Source organism: Pinus tabuliformis, chromosome J (genome assembly GCF_031772625.1).
Source record: "Pinus tabuliformis cultivar Carrire ecotype Pingquan chromosome J, CPIR1, whole genome shotgun sequence".
Taxonomy (NCBI): domain Eukaryota; kingdom Viridiplantae; phylum Streptophyta; class Pinopsida; order Pinales; family Pinaceae; genus Pinus; species Pinus tabuliformis.
In genome coordinates this window covers 1,288,469,775-1,288,484,317 of record NC_142295.1, presented here as the reverse complement: position 1 = coordinate 1,288,484,317, position 14,543 = coordinate 1,288,469,775, and the positions used below count along the sequence as shown (strand labels likewise).

Here is a 14,543-nt window from a genome sequence, read left to right as displayed (position 1 = left end):
ATGTAGCTTTCATTTAGTATAGAATTATGCTTAAATATGCCGAGCGATCGGTGTTGGCATTATGTTTCTGGTATGGCTATATGTTACAGATGTTGTACTTGATGGCAACTCCCGTGGCAAGGCTCTCAATTTATTGAAAATTAAGAAGTACGCAGGAAAGCAGTTCAGAAGGTGCATACCCGCAGGTACACCATGCAGGGACCGCGTCCAGATACGCAGGCCAGCCGTTCAGGAGGTGCGTCCCCCAGTGCACACATTTCAAGGCAGAGAAAAGCACACGTGGGGGTTTCTTATGTTTTACTCTTGGTATCTAGCCGACAGTATTGTGTTATTATGGTGTCGGCTCGTGGTATTGTTCCATGATTTGAGGAGGAGCTTGCCTATATAAAGCAAAGGAGATCACTTGGCTAAGCATCTTGTGCAATTGAATATCTTTAGATCTGAAATATTGGGTTATGGTCTTAAAAGCTTGATCTATATGAAAGGGAAGTTGAAGGCGAATCTGTGAAGGGTGATCTCTCGAGCGCATGATCAGATCTGAGCAACTGTGCCACTCTGGTGGACTGCGTACTCGGCCCTAATCAGAAGGACGCAGGTGTTTAACAGGAGAGCTGCGTGGGTACGCAGAGCGACTAAGGTTCAGGTGCGTCCTCATAGTAACAGTACGCGGCGTGATAGTATCTTTGGGTGCGTCCCTGCAGTAACAGTACGCGGCGCGATAATGTCTCTGGGTGCGTCCCTGCAATAATAATACACAGCGCGGTTCAAAGAACAGTGCGTGGGCACGCAGTTCGGCAGAAGGATCCCTGCGGGTATACGCAGGAAGGCAAAAGGTGAACTGCGTAGCGACGCAGGCCACAGAAGGGAAAACTGCGTATCTGTCTTAAAATGTTCTGTTGACTGAATTTTTCTGTTGATAAGGTGTTCTGGGTTAGTTCTGTTATTGCTGATCTGATATCTGTAGTGGACTGTAACTTTTATGTACTTGATGATCATTTGATGCTTTATGAAAAGAAGTAGGGGGTTGTAGCTCCCTTCCAGGAGAGACTGGAAAACGAGAGAGAGAGAGTTGTAGCTCTCTGCAGGTTGTAGCCTGCGTACTGGTAAAGGACTGCACCAGTACAAAACCATTGTAAAAGAAGTTTCTAAGTTGAAAGAAGATAGAGACATATTGCAGCACGTGGTTTTCACCCACATTGGGTTTCCACCTTACATCTTGTGTTCTTTGGTGTGACTATCTGTTTTTCTTTGTTCATGCTCATTATTTTATGGTACTGACATGCAAAAATAATTCAAAGAACAAATAAGGAAGATTGATTAAAAGAATTAGATAATACTGATTCACCCCCCCTCTCAGTATTATTTCCAACAATTGGTATCAGAGCAGGTCCTTCAGAGAAGCTTGATCGCTTGAAGGTAGATCGTTCATCATGAGCAACTACGAGAGAGAAGCATCAATCAGGCCACCGGTTTTTGATGGGACAAACTTCAATTATTGGAAGGTAAGAGTTATTGCCTATCTTCAATCTCTTGGTACAGAAGTTTGGGACATCGTAGAGACAGACTATGCTTTTCCTTCAGCTACTTCTACAGATGCAACCGAGAAAAAGAAGTATGAAACAAATGCGAAAGCAGTCAGTACTCTATTAGGATGTATATCTCAATCAGAATTCATGAAGGTAATGCACTATAAATCCGCAAAAGAGATATGGGACAAAATTGTCACGAGCTATGAAGGAGATGAACAGGTAAAGCGTGCTAAACTTCAAACTCTCAGAATTCAGTATGAGACTCTCAAAATGTATAATGATGAAAGTGTGGCTAACTATTTTCTTTGGGTAGATGAGGTTGTTAATTGTATGAAAAATTTGGGTGAAGAAATAAAAGAGGCTATTGTGGTTGAAAAGGTTCTAAGATCATTGTCCCCCAAGTTTGAATCTAAAGTATCTGCAATAGAAGAAAAGGAAAATCTACGAATTCTTACTATGTCTCAGCTACATGGAATTCTAACTGCTTATGAAATGAGAAAGGGAGGTCCATCAGACAGAAGAGAAGCTGCTTTCAAGGCATCAGGCAAAGGAGATTATTATGAAGCAAGCCACGTCCCAGAAGAAGAGGAAGAAGAATCAAATTTTGTCAGAAATCTTCAAAGGGGTTCTGGAAGGTTCAGAGGTAAGTTACCTTTTAAATGCTTTGCTTGTGGAAGAGTAGGTCATTATGCTGCAAAATGCCCTTATAAGGATAAAGGAAAGGAACCTGCTAGATGGAACAAGAAACAGAACGCAAATAAGAAAAGCTACTACACTCATGAAGATAGTGATGGTCTATCAAACAGTGATGAAGATGAACAAGGTAATGAATATAAGTTGTTAATGGCATTTGAAGATGATGATTATATGGATGCTGTAGATGTGGATAACCTTTATGATGAAATTACTAGACTCAAGAGATGTATAGAAGAAAAGAACATGATCATTGATACTCTACAATTTCAAATTGATGAAAAGGAAAAACATCTTGAAAAATTAGAAGGTGAAATTGTTGGTCTTAGAAAAGAGATTGAGAAAACAAAAGCTATTAATCTCAAGTTTGTCAAAGGATCTGAAACTTTGGATGAGATTATCAATGTGCAACGGTCTCCTCTAAACAAGACTGGTCTGGGCTATAATGGAGAAACTTCTCAAGCATCCACCTCAAAAAGTTATCTTGATGCAGCAAGAAGAAATGAGCAAAAGAACAATGAAGATCAACAGGTAAAGCAGGAACGAATTACAAACAGAGACTATCAAGGGCAATCCATCTTAAGGGTGAACAAAAGCTACAACCAGCCACAGGTAAAATCTTCTCAATTTGGCTCAAGAATAGATGAAAATAGAAACTACAATCAGTTGGCTGGTAGATTCAATAACCGCAGAAGTTTCTTCAATGGACAATGTTTTTCCTGACATAACTTTGGTCACAAAGCAGCTCAATGTGTGCATATAAAACGATCATGACTAGGGAAGCTCAAAAGCAAAGAAGTATGACAGGGATTACAAAAAGGACCTATAACAACTTTTCGGTTCTTGAAAATGAAGTTGAATGTTCTATTTGCAATAACTTTGGTCATGAAGACTCTGAATGCAGGAGCAGGTTTCAGCAGAAAAATGAACAAGCCTCAAGCACCAAAACATGGAGAATAAAGGAACCTCAAACAGAAAGATGTGGGATAGCATTTTATGTAGAGGGACAGGAAAATCTATGGTACATTGACAATGGATGTTCGAAGCATATGACAGGTGATAAAGAAAAACTCGAGTCTTATTCTACTCTAGAAAAGGGAAAGAAAGTCTCTTTTGGAAATGATACTCCTGCAACTATAAAAGGAAAGGGCATTGCTCAGTTAAAAGAAAAGGTCAAGGCTGGAAATGTTTTGTATGTTGATGGATTGAAGCATAATCTTCTAAGTGTCAGCCAGATGTGTGATCAAAGAACTGAGGTTATATTCAGATCAAATGGATGTCTTGTTCGTGATCTTGATACAGGTAAAACAGTGATCAAAGGCAAAAGAACTCCAAATAATCTGTACATATTTGAAGAAGGACAACAACAATGCTATCTGAGCAAGGATGATGAGCACTGGTTATGGCATCGGAGGTTGGGGCATCTAAGCTTTTCACAAATAAGAAAAGCATGCAAATATCAGGCAGTTCGCGATCTTCCAGATATCAAAATTCCTGACAACACCATATGCAAATCATGTCAGTTTGGAAAACAAACCAGAACTAACTTCCAGAGAAGGAAGGATCAGCTAGCATGCCTCTCGAGCTAGTACATACAGATACATGCGGTCCATTCAGGAAAAGAACACCTAGAGGAGAAGAATACTTGATATTATTTATTGACGATTTCTCCAGGTTTGTCTGGCTAGGACTTATGAAGCACAAAGATGAAGCATTCGAAAAATTCAAATCCTTCAAAGACTTGGTTGAAAATGAATCAGGTCACAAAATTAAGTGCCTCAGATCCGACAGAGGTGGGGAGTTTACCTCAAATGAATTTTTCGATTTCTGTGAAGAACATGGGATAAGAAGAGAATTCTCTACAGCTAGAACTCCTCAGCAAAATGGAGTTGTGGAAAGAATGAACAGAACAGTCCAACAAATGGCTCGTGCTATGCTTGATGAATCAGGAACTCCCGCAACTTTCTGGGGTGAAGCTGCACATGCTGCGGTTGTTATTCTCAACAAAACAAATGTCCGGGTGAACAGCACTCAAACTCCTCATGAGCTCTGGAGTGGTAAGACTCCTTCGGTAAAGCACTTCAAAATCTTTGGGAGCAAATGCTATATCAAGAATACTGATGAGCAACTTGGCAAACTTGAACCTAGAGCAGATGAAGGCATTCTTCTTGGTTACTCTCCACATAGCAAAGCATACAAATGCTACAATAAAAGACTTGGCAGAATTGTTGACAGCATTGATGTAGTGGTTGATGAGAAGGGATACATTCCTAGGCAAGTACATCATGAAGACATAGAAGAAGATGAAGGCTACCCTCAAAGACAGAATGATGAAGAAGAAGAAGCTCAAGAAGAACCAGAGGAGCAGACAAGAATAGAAGAGAAAACCCCATCCATATATGTTCAGAAGAATCATCCAGAATCTCAGATTGTGGGGCAGAAAGAAGCAGGTGTACAAACAAGAAGAACAGTTGCAGAAGCCTCAAGCTATTTGGCATTACTCTCCTCTACTGAACCACAAAATGTGAAAGAAGCATGCAAAGATGAATGTTGGGTGAAAGCAATGGATGAAGAACTTGAGCAGATCGAAAAGAACAACACTTGGGAGCTGGTTCCTAGACCAAAAGATAAGAATGTTATCGGGACAAAATGGGTTTTCAAAAACAAATTGAATGAAAATGGAGAAGTAATTAGAAACAAAGTCAGACTTGTTTGTAAAGGGTATGCGCGGCAAGAAGGAATAGACTTTGAAGAAACCTTTGCTCCTGTTGCAAGACTTGAGGCCATCCGAATGTTCCTTGCTCTCTCAAGTTTTCAAAACTTCAAAGTATTTCAAATGGACGTGAAATCAGCCTTTCTGAATGGAGACTTGGAAGAAGAAGTGCACATTGAACAACCAGATGGGTTCATTCTTGGAAATGATCCAAATCTTGTATGCAGATTGAAAAAGGCGCTCTATGGTCTCAAACAAGCTCCAAGGGCTTGGTACTACCGTTTGGACAAATATCTTCATCAACAAGGTTTTTCAAAAGGATCAACAGATAGCAATCTTTATATAAAAGTTGAAAATGACAAATTGCTAATACTTGTTGTGTATGTAGATGACATTATTTTTGGGAGCAATGAAGAAGCTATGAGTCAAAGCTTTGCCTCGGTCATGCAGAAAGAATTTGAAATGTCTTTGCTAGGAGAACTGACATATTTCCTTGGTTTGCAAATCCAACAAAAAGAAGGAGGAATCTTTTTATCTCAAACCAAGTATCTCAAACAGATTTTGAAGAAATATGGTATGGAAGATGCAAAACCAGTATGTACACCCATGGTCACAGGATGTAGCCTCAGTGCAAATGATGAATCTGCAGCAGTACATCAACCAACCTACAGATCTATGATTGGAAGTTTACTTTATTTGACAGGTACCCGACCGGACATCATGCATGCAGTTGGAATAGTTGGAAGATTTCAGGCAAATCCGAAGGAGACTCATCTTCAGGCAGTAAAGAGAATTTTTAAATATCTTCAAGGGACTCAAAATTATGGCTTATGGTATCCTAGAGATACAGATCTTACACTTCATGCTTATACAGATGCAGATTGGGCCGGAAGCGTAGATGACAGGAAAAGCACAAGTGGTGTTGCGTTCTTTATGGGTTCCAGACTGGTATCTTGGTTCAGCAAGAAACAGAGTTCGATTGCCTTGTCTACAGCTGAAGCGGAATATGTTGCTGCTGCATCTTGTTGCACTCAACTCCTTTGGATGATGCAGACTTTGCAGGATTTTCAAATCACTTGTACACCACCTATCCCCATCTTATGTGATAACACAAGTGCAATCAGCATCTCAAAGAATCCTGTTATGCATTCGAAAACCAAGCACATACCAATCAAGTACCATTTTCTCCGGGAACAAGTACTTGAACAGAAGGTCAAGTTGGAGTATGTTCCTTCTAAGGAACAAGTTGCTGATATTCTCACCAAACCATTGCCCAGGGACACTTTTGAATACCTCAGGCAAAAGCTGGGGGTTGTTGATGCATCATCTTATTGTTGAATCTTTTCTGATTGATGGTACAGGTTCAGGGGGAGCATATAATGCATTGTTGGCATTATGGAGGATGGTCAGAAGGAGATCTTGGAAATAGCTGCAATATGTCTCTATCTCTTTCATGGTGGATTATGGTTCTTTGTTGCAGATCTGGTTCATATTCAGGGGGAGCATGTCCTTAGGGGGAGCATACCCCTTTGCCCTTGATGTCAAAGGGGGAGAATGAAGCTGAAGTTTGTGAGGTTGCCATCAAGTCCAAAGGGGGAGATTGTTGGCATTATGTTTCTGGTATGGCTATATGTTACAGATGTTGTACTTGATGGCAACTCCCGTGGCAAGGCTCTCAATTTATTGAAAATTAAGAAGTACGCAGGAAAGCAGTTCAGAAGGTGCGTACCTGCAGGTACACCATGCAGGGACCGCGTCCAGATACGCAGGCCAGCCGTTCAGGAGGTGCGTCCCCCCAGTGCACACATTTCAAGGCAGAGAAAAGCACACGTGGGGGTTTCTTATGTTTTACTCTTGGTATCTAGCCGACGGTATTGTGTTATTATGGTGTCGGCTCGTGGTATTGTTCCATGATTTGAGGAGGAGCTTGCCTATATAAAGCAAAGGAGATCACTTGGCTAAGCATCTTTTGCAATTGAATATATTTAGATCTGAAATATTGGGTTATGGTCTTAAAAGCTTGATCTATATGAAAGGGAAGTTGAAGGCGAAGCTGTGAAGGGTGATCTCTCGAGCGCATGATCAGATCTGAGCAACTGTGCCACTCTGGTGGACTGCGTACTCGGCCCTAATCAGAAGGACGCAGGTGTTTAACAGGAGAGCTGCGTGGGTACGCAGAGCGACTAAGGTTCAGGTGCGTCCTCATAGTAAAAGTACGCGGCGCGATAGTATCTTTGGGTGCGTCCCTGCAGTAACAGTACGCGGCGCGATAATGTCTCTGGGTGCGTCCCTGCAGTAATAATACGCAGCGCGGTTCAAAGAACAGTGCGTGGGCACGCATTTCGACAGAAGGATCCCTGCGGGTATACGCAGGAAGGCAGAAGGTGAACTGCGTAGCGACGCAGGCCACAGAAGGGAAAACTGCGTATCTGTCTTAAAATGTTCTGTTGACTGAATTTTTCTGTTGATAAGGTGTTCTGGGTTAGTTCTGTTATTGCTGATCTGATATCTGTAGTGGACTGTAACTTTTATGTACTTGATGATCATTTGATGCTTTATGAAAAGAAGTAGGGGGTTGTAGCTCCCTTCCAGGAGAGACTGGAAAACACGAGAGAGAGAGTTGTAGCTCTCTGCAGGTTGCAGCCTGCGTACTGGTAAAGGACTGCACCAGTACAAAACCATTGTAAAAGAAGTTTCTAAGTTGAAAGAAGATAGAGACATATTGCAGCAGGTGGTTTTCACCCACATTGGGTTTCCACCTTACATCTTGTGTTCTTTGGTGTGACTATCTGTTTTTCTTTATTCATGCTCATTATTTTATGGTACTGACATGCAAAAATAATTCAAAGAACAAATAAGGAAGATTGATTAAAAGAATTAGATAATACTGATTCACCCCCCTCTCAGTATTATTTCCAACAATCGGGGCTTCTCCAATTTGAGGTTTTTTGCCCAGTGATGTTAATCATGCATCAAAAACTGCCTCTGTTTCCCGATCCGGGCCTCCCAGGGGCTAATTTTGCCTCCCGCGCAGTGTCCATTGGCTTCGGTTAGCGCGCTTTGGCCGAGGTCCTTGTCGTTCCATGTTGGCTACCATTGCCACTGGTTTAGAGGTGTTCTTGATCGCTGTTTTAAATCCTTTGAAGTCTGTCCCGACCTGGTACAACCATGGCTCTGTTAATCATTCTTTATGGATCCAATTCAGGTCATGGGTTTATTATTAACTTGGGTTTATAATATCAATCATGGTCATCTTCATTAATCTCTTGTATTTGTAAAATCAATCCCTTACGCTTCTTGATCCCTTAGGTTTTTAATATTTATCCTTTGGGTTCACTAATTCCTTGGGTTTATAATATTAAACCATTGGGTTTATTAGTTCCTTGGGTTTATAATATTAGTCCCATGGGTTCAATATTATTCCCTTCAGTTCATAATCCCTTGGGGTTTTAGTATTAATCCCTTCATTTTATTATTGCTCTGCGTTTAGAATATCAATGATGGTCAACCATTGTCAATCATAGCAAACCATGGTTAACCATGTTTGAATGTCGCATTGTAACAACGATTGTCTCACCATCAAAATAAGCCGTGTTTATTTTAGTGTTTGTAGTGTTTATATTTGGGTTTAAAAATGTTGGGTTTATAATATTAGTCCCATGGGTTTAATATTATTTCCTTCGGTTCATAATCCCTTGGGATTTTAGTATTGATCCCTTAGTTTTATTATTCCTTTAGGTTTATAATATCAATCCCTTGGGTTTATTATTCCCTTAGGTTTATAATATCGATCATGGTCAACCATTTTCAATCATAGATAACCATGGTCAACCATGGTTGAATGCCACATCGTGACAAGGATTGTCTCACCATGAAAATAAACCATGTTTATTTTAGTCTTTCTAATATTTATATTAGGGTTTAGCAATGTTGGGTTTATAATATTAGTCCCTCGGGTTTAATATTATTTCCTTGGGTTCATAATCCCTTGGGTTTTAGTATTAATCCTTTGGGTTTTTTATTAACTTGGGTTTATAATATCAATCATGGTCATCTTTATTAATCTCTTGTATTTGTAATATCAATCCATTGCACTTCTTGATCTCTTAGGTTTTTAATATTTATCCGTTGGGTTCAATAATTGCTTGGGTTTATAATATTAAACCATTGGGTTTATTAGTTCCTTGGGTTTATAATATTAGTCCCCTTTGTTTATCTTAGGTTTTATATACCTTGGGTTATACTATTAATCCTTTTGGTTTTTTAGGTTTTTAGTATTAATCCCTTGTTGTTATTAGTTCCTTAGGTTTATATTATCAATCCCTTGGGTTTATTCATCTAAGGGTTCATATTCCTATCATATAAGGGTTCATCTAGGGCTTATAATATTAATCATAGGGTTTAATATCAAACCCAAGGGACTAATATTATAAACCCAACATTGGTAAACCCTAATATAAATATTAGAAAGACTAAAATTAACATGGTTTATTTTGATGGTGAGACAATCCTTGTCATAATGTGACATTCAACAATGGTTGCCAATGGTTGTCTAATATTAGTTCCTTGGGTGTATAATATTAATCCTTTATGTTTAATTTATTCCCTTTGGTTCATAATCCCTTGGTTTTTTAGTATTAATCCCTTGGGTAATGATAAGGAAAAGAGACTAATATTATAAACCCAATGTATACAAACCCTAAGATAAATATTAAAAACACTAAAAGTAAACATGGTTAAATTAATAAAACCTAATAATAATAATAATAATAATAATAATAATAATAATAATAATAATAATAATAATAATAATCTTATATTATTATTATAATAATATAATAATAATCCTAACATGTTATTATAATAATAATAAAATAATATAATAGTAATTATTATTATTATTATTATAGCTATTATATTATTATTATTATTATTTTTGGTATCTGGTTCATGAGCCCCTGGTTAGTGAGTGATCGCTACGTCCATGGAAAAAACTAGGCCATAGCTGGGCTAAATCGCCCCTTGGCCTATTGTAAGACCTGACCCAAGGACTTCAAGTGGATAGAAGTTGAATTTCCCAAGATTCTGATGTTTTTTTTCAACTTGTGCAGTGATTGTAGTGGCAGGGCCTGCAGCCATGGCTTGAATTTACCATCGGCTTAAGGATAGTTCGCCAAAAGTAGATAGGGCTGACCACTGAAGTTGGGCGAGGAACCTCCCGAAAAGCACATTCGGCGTAAATATTAAAAAGTTAATTATTGTACCATATTGGAAATTACTGCTTATGGGAGTATACATGTCGATGCCGTCAATATGATATTGGAAAAGTGTTGTGCTATTGCTGTCGGATGCCTGGGTGTGTGGCCTTCCCTGAACTTTCGATTAGTATTCTCCTTTGGGTTTTTCTTTCCTACAATATTCAATTCAATTATCTCAGGGATGTCAGAATTTTTGTGTAAGGTAAAGTCTTTAATATCTCATGAATGCCAGAATTTTTTAATTATGTCAGGAATACCAAAATTTTTGTGCAGGGTAAAATATTTAATATCTCAAATGTCAGAATTTTTTAATTATCTCACAAATGTCAGAATTTTTGTGCAGGGAACAATTTTTTTCCAAAAGTCCTTAGCCTCTCAAATTAATTAGGGCCTGCATCTTTCTTTTTGATATAAAAATTTTCAATTCCTTTCTGTAAAATCTAATTTTTTAATCTAATAAAATTAAACTTCACACAAATCAACCACAAACAAACTAATAAATTAAACTTAAACGTAAACTTATCTACGCCTAACAAAAAAGTCAACACAGCCTCTACGCCTCACAAACGAATCTACACCTAAAATAAATTAAAAATAAAAAAGGCAACGCAACCGCCCCCAAAATCTAAATTATCTACGCGTAATATATGTTGCAGAAAGGCTGGTTGACCATAGCAATATGTAACATTATGACACAGCATCACACGTAGCATTACAACGACATTATTGTAGCTTAAGCAACACATTATTGTGTTATTGACGTATTAATAGGCAGGGCGGTGTATGTGCACCAATTGAATTTAAACAAATACGTGGTGGGCATATATAGTTTTGCTGTATTAATGGGTCAATGGTATAATAAATATTAATTCTCTATAATTTAATTTGTGGAGAAGATAGCGATGGCCTTATTTATAATTGTGTATCACAAATTTGTCTGAAAAATAGAAATTTAAGTTACATATATCAAATTTTTTAAAATTTAAATGCCCATATTGAATCTATTTCCATTATAAAAAAATTCACCCTAATAATAAATTTTTAAACTAAATTATCACCTTAATAAACAACACCTTAATATAACCTAATAAACAACACCTTAATATAACTTAAACTTCGTGTGGCCCTACCTATGTGGCCCTACCTATATAGCCCTCGGCTACTGATATTGGTGGACACGTCAAAGTGTAACAAATTTTTTGTAAGTAGACTGCATTGCCCTCCCTCCATGCTCCATGGGAAAGAAGAGGTATATGCATGCAGTGGTATCCCTCTTCTCTGCTCTGCACAGCGGCAGGCCTTAGTTACATCGAGTCGACCTCAATGGATATTGGAAGCTTACTATTCTATTCTCTGCTGGGGATCACTTCCGCCATATTCATATACTTTGTCTTGGACGTGTGGAAGAGAAAGACCTGCGGCAGGCTTCCTCCCGGGCCTCCGGGATGGCCAATTGTGGGAAATCTGTTTCAGTTGGGTAAAAATCCCCACGAATCTCTCTTCCGCCTTGCCTCCAAATACGGCCCTGTCATGTCTCTCTCGCTAGGAATGAAAACCACAGTGGTGGTCTCCTCTCCCGCCATGGCAAAGGAAGTTCTCAAAACCCATGGCCACATCTTGCAGGCCGGATTGTCCCAAAAGCAGTCAAAGCTCTTTCTCACCACAAGCACTCATTTCTTTTATGCCAATATGGATCTCGGTGGCGTATGCTCAGACGCATATCTAATAATGAACTCTTCTCTGTCAAGCCGCTAGAAGCTCTACAAGATCTCAGAAGAGATCAAGCACATCGAATGATTCATCAGATTTTTGAAAGCTCCCTGAAGGGATCAGAGTGTGTGAATATAGGACACATTGCATTCCACACCGCGTTTAATCTGGTAGGGAACATGGTCTTTGGTAAACACATGTTCGATTCTAACTTACTAGCATCTGAAGATCTGAAAGACGCTATTTCGAGAATGATGGTTCTACACGTCGCTCCCAATTTGGCCGACTATTTCCCGTGTCTTTAGTTCTTGGATCTACAGGGTGTTTATCGTAATATGGTAATCTGCAGGAAAAAGTCGTATGCTGTTATGGATAAATTCATAGAGGATCGCCTCGCAAAGAGGAGGAAAAACAACGACACAAGTGATGATGGAAAGAAGGATCTCTTGGACGTTTTGCTGGACATGAGAAATGATGAATTTACTCTCCCTGACATCAGGGGCTACTTAAGTGTAAGTCTTTCGCTATCTCTTCTGGCTATTATACCCACACAAATCCTATCGAATTGTGAAAATACTAATAAACAGAGTCTGATTTATAATTTCTTTTGCAGGATATCTTTGTGGCTGGAAGTGATACGACCGCGGTGATAATAGAGTGGGCAATGGCAGAACTCATTCGCAATCCTGAGAAATTGAAACGAGCCCAAGCAGAGCTGGAAGAGGTTGTTGGTCTCAACCGCCGGATGGAAGAAAGTGATACCGAGCGCCTCCCTTATCTCCGCGCAGTGGTGAAAGAAGTGTTCCGATTGCACCAGGCAGGTCCTCTGCTCGTCCCACACAGAGCAAACAACGATTGTGAGATCGGGGGGTTCGTGATACCCAAAGACAGCCGAGTAGTGGTGAACGTTTGGGGCATGGTAAGGGACGCTCAGATCTGGAAAGAGCCATTAAATTTCGTGCCAGAGAGGTTTATTGATGATGAGATGTGTAGCCATGTGGATTACAGAGGGCAACACTTTGAGCTGATACCGTTCGGTGCAGGAACGAGAATGTGTGTGGGGCTTTCATTGGCAAGTCGGACGGTTCATTTGACGTTGGGGTCGCTTATCCACTCATTTGAGTGGGCACCTCCCAAGTGGACGCGTGCGGAGGAGTTAGACATGAGCGAGAAGTTTGGACTGGCGCTCCAGAAGGCCGTACCCTTGGAGGCACTTGCCACGCCGCGCTTAGCATCTCATTTGTATTAGAATTTCGAATTAGAGTGGTGTGTTTATAGCTTTTCGTTATAACTTAAGTTTATAATTATAATTTTAAGTGTTTTTAAGTTTTATTTTCGTAAAGATATAGTTTAATTTATAGAATAAATAATTTTTTTTTAATGAAATTTATTGATATAATTTCAAAGTTTTAGAATGTATAAATAGATTTAACACTATGAAATTTTAGAATATTCTAATTTTATAAATTAAATAATTTTATCTCAGATTTATAAAGAGCATGGTTAGATTTTAATTAATATTTACTAGGAAAAATTATTTAATGTATAAATTAAATTATATTTTTTATTAAATTTATTTATACACTTAAAACCTTATTTTAAATAACCAAAAGATTATATTTAAATAAAAAATAAAAACCATTTTATATATCGATTAAATAAACCTTAACTAAAAAACTAATAACAGAAAACACATAACTGCACGTCAAAGGAAAAAAAAAACCATACGTGCATGTGAAAGAAATCATGATGTGGATTACCTCGTAACAAAAAAAAACACATGAGTACATGTCAACGAGATTATGATGTGGAATTATAGAGGTGTGATCCATGGAAGTTTACCTCGTAACAAAAAAACACATAAAACTACATGTCAAATGGATTATGATGTGGAATTAAATATTAGTGATCTATGTAAGTTTCATATTCACTGATCATTATCATTATTTGTGTGGGGCGCTTGCTTCTAGAATTGTGAATTAAAGTAATACGACATGCTCCTTCCACTCAACAATTAAATTTAATATTTGTATATTATGGGTTATTAAATTTGCACTATGGTACCGAGGCGATTTTTCGGCACATTTCTTGGCCATATCAATTTGGAGTAGTCTACCTAGGCGGAGGAATGGCCCGGTTTCCGGCGCCGCCCGGAAAAACCTCCGGCTCCGGCGGTCGCCAATTCCTCCGCCCAGCTCCGCCACCCTCCTCGAGCTCCGCCCAGCGCCGCCGCGAGCTCCGCCCAGCTCGATTCCGTGAACTTCCAAAGATTAACAAACAGGGATCCGTGGCGCAATGGTAGCGCGTCTGACTCCAGATCAGAAGGTTGCGTGTTCGATTCACGTCGGGTTCAATTTTGCGAGTTCGTTTATTTTTCGCCCAGATGAGGATTGCAGACAGGACAACCAGAGCCAATTTCCTTGAAAAATCCATCAAACTCGTAACTGCTAATCACCCATGGTAAAAACAGCCCATCCTCCGGGCTTGCTGCTGTGGTGGTTTACTATGGCCTTCCTGACGGGATCATTCAGCAGGTCGCTTGCTGAGACCTGAGCACCTCGCCCATCTTTCTCTGCCTTCCTTGGCTGTCCCATCTATTACCAGTCCTCGGTCCCCTATTGGAAGGAGTGAAGAGTAAGA

At 39.2% G+C, this 14,543-nt stretch overlaps 1 non-coding gene and 1 pseudogene across 2 annotated transcripts; both read left to right on the top strand.

Annotated features, from left to right (window-relative positions):
* Positions 1-11,391: 11,391 nt before the first annotated feature.
* On the top strand, positions 11,392-13,152 carry LOC149231979 (cytochrome P450 76T24-like; annotated as a pseudogene). The gene is made up of 2 exons (XR_016247503.1): positions 11,392-12,415; positions 12,517-13,152. The product of XR_016247503.1 is annotated as a cytochrome P450 76T24-like (transcript).
* Positions 13,153-14,184: 1,032 nt separating this feature from the next.
* TRNAW-CCA (transfer RNA tryptophan (anticodon CCA)) lies at positions 14,185-14,256 on the top strand. The gene has a single exon. It is a non-coding gene; the product is annotated as a tRNA-Trp (tRNA).
* Positions 14,257-14,543: the final 287 nt, after the last annotated feature.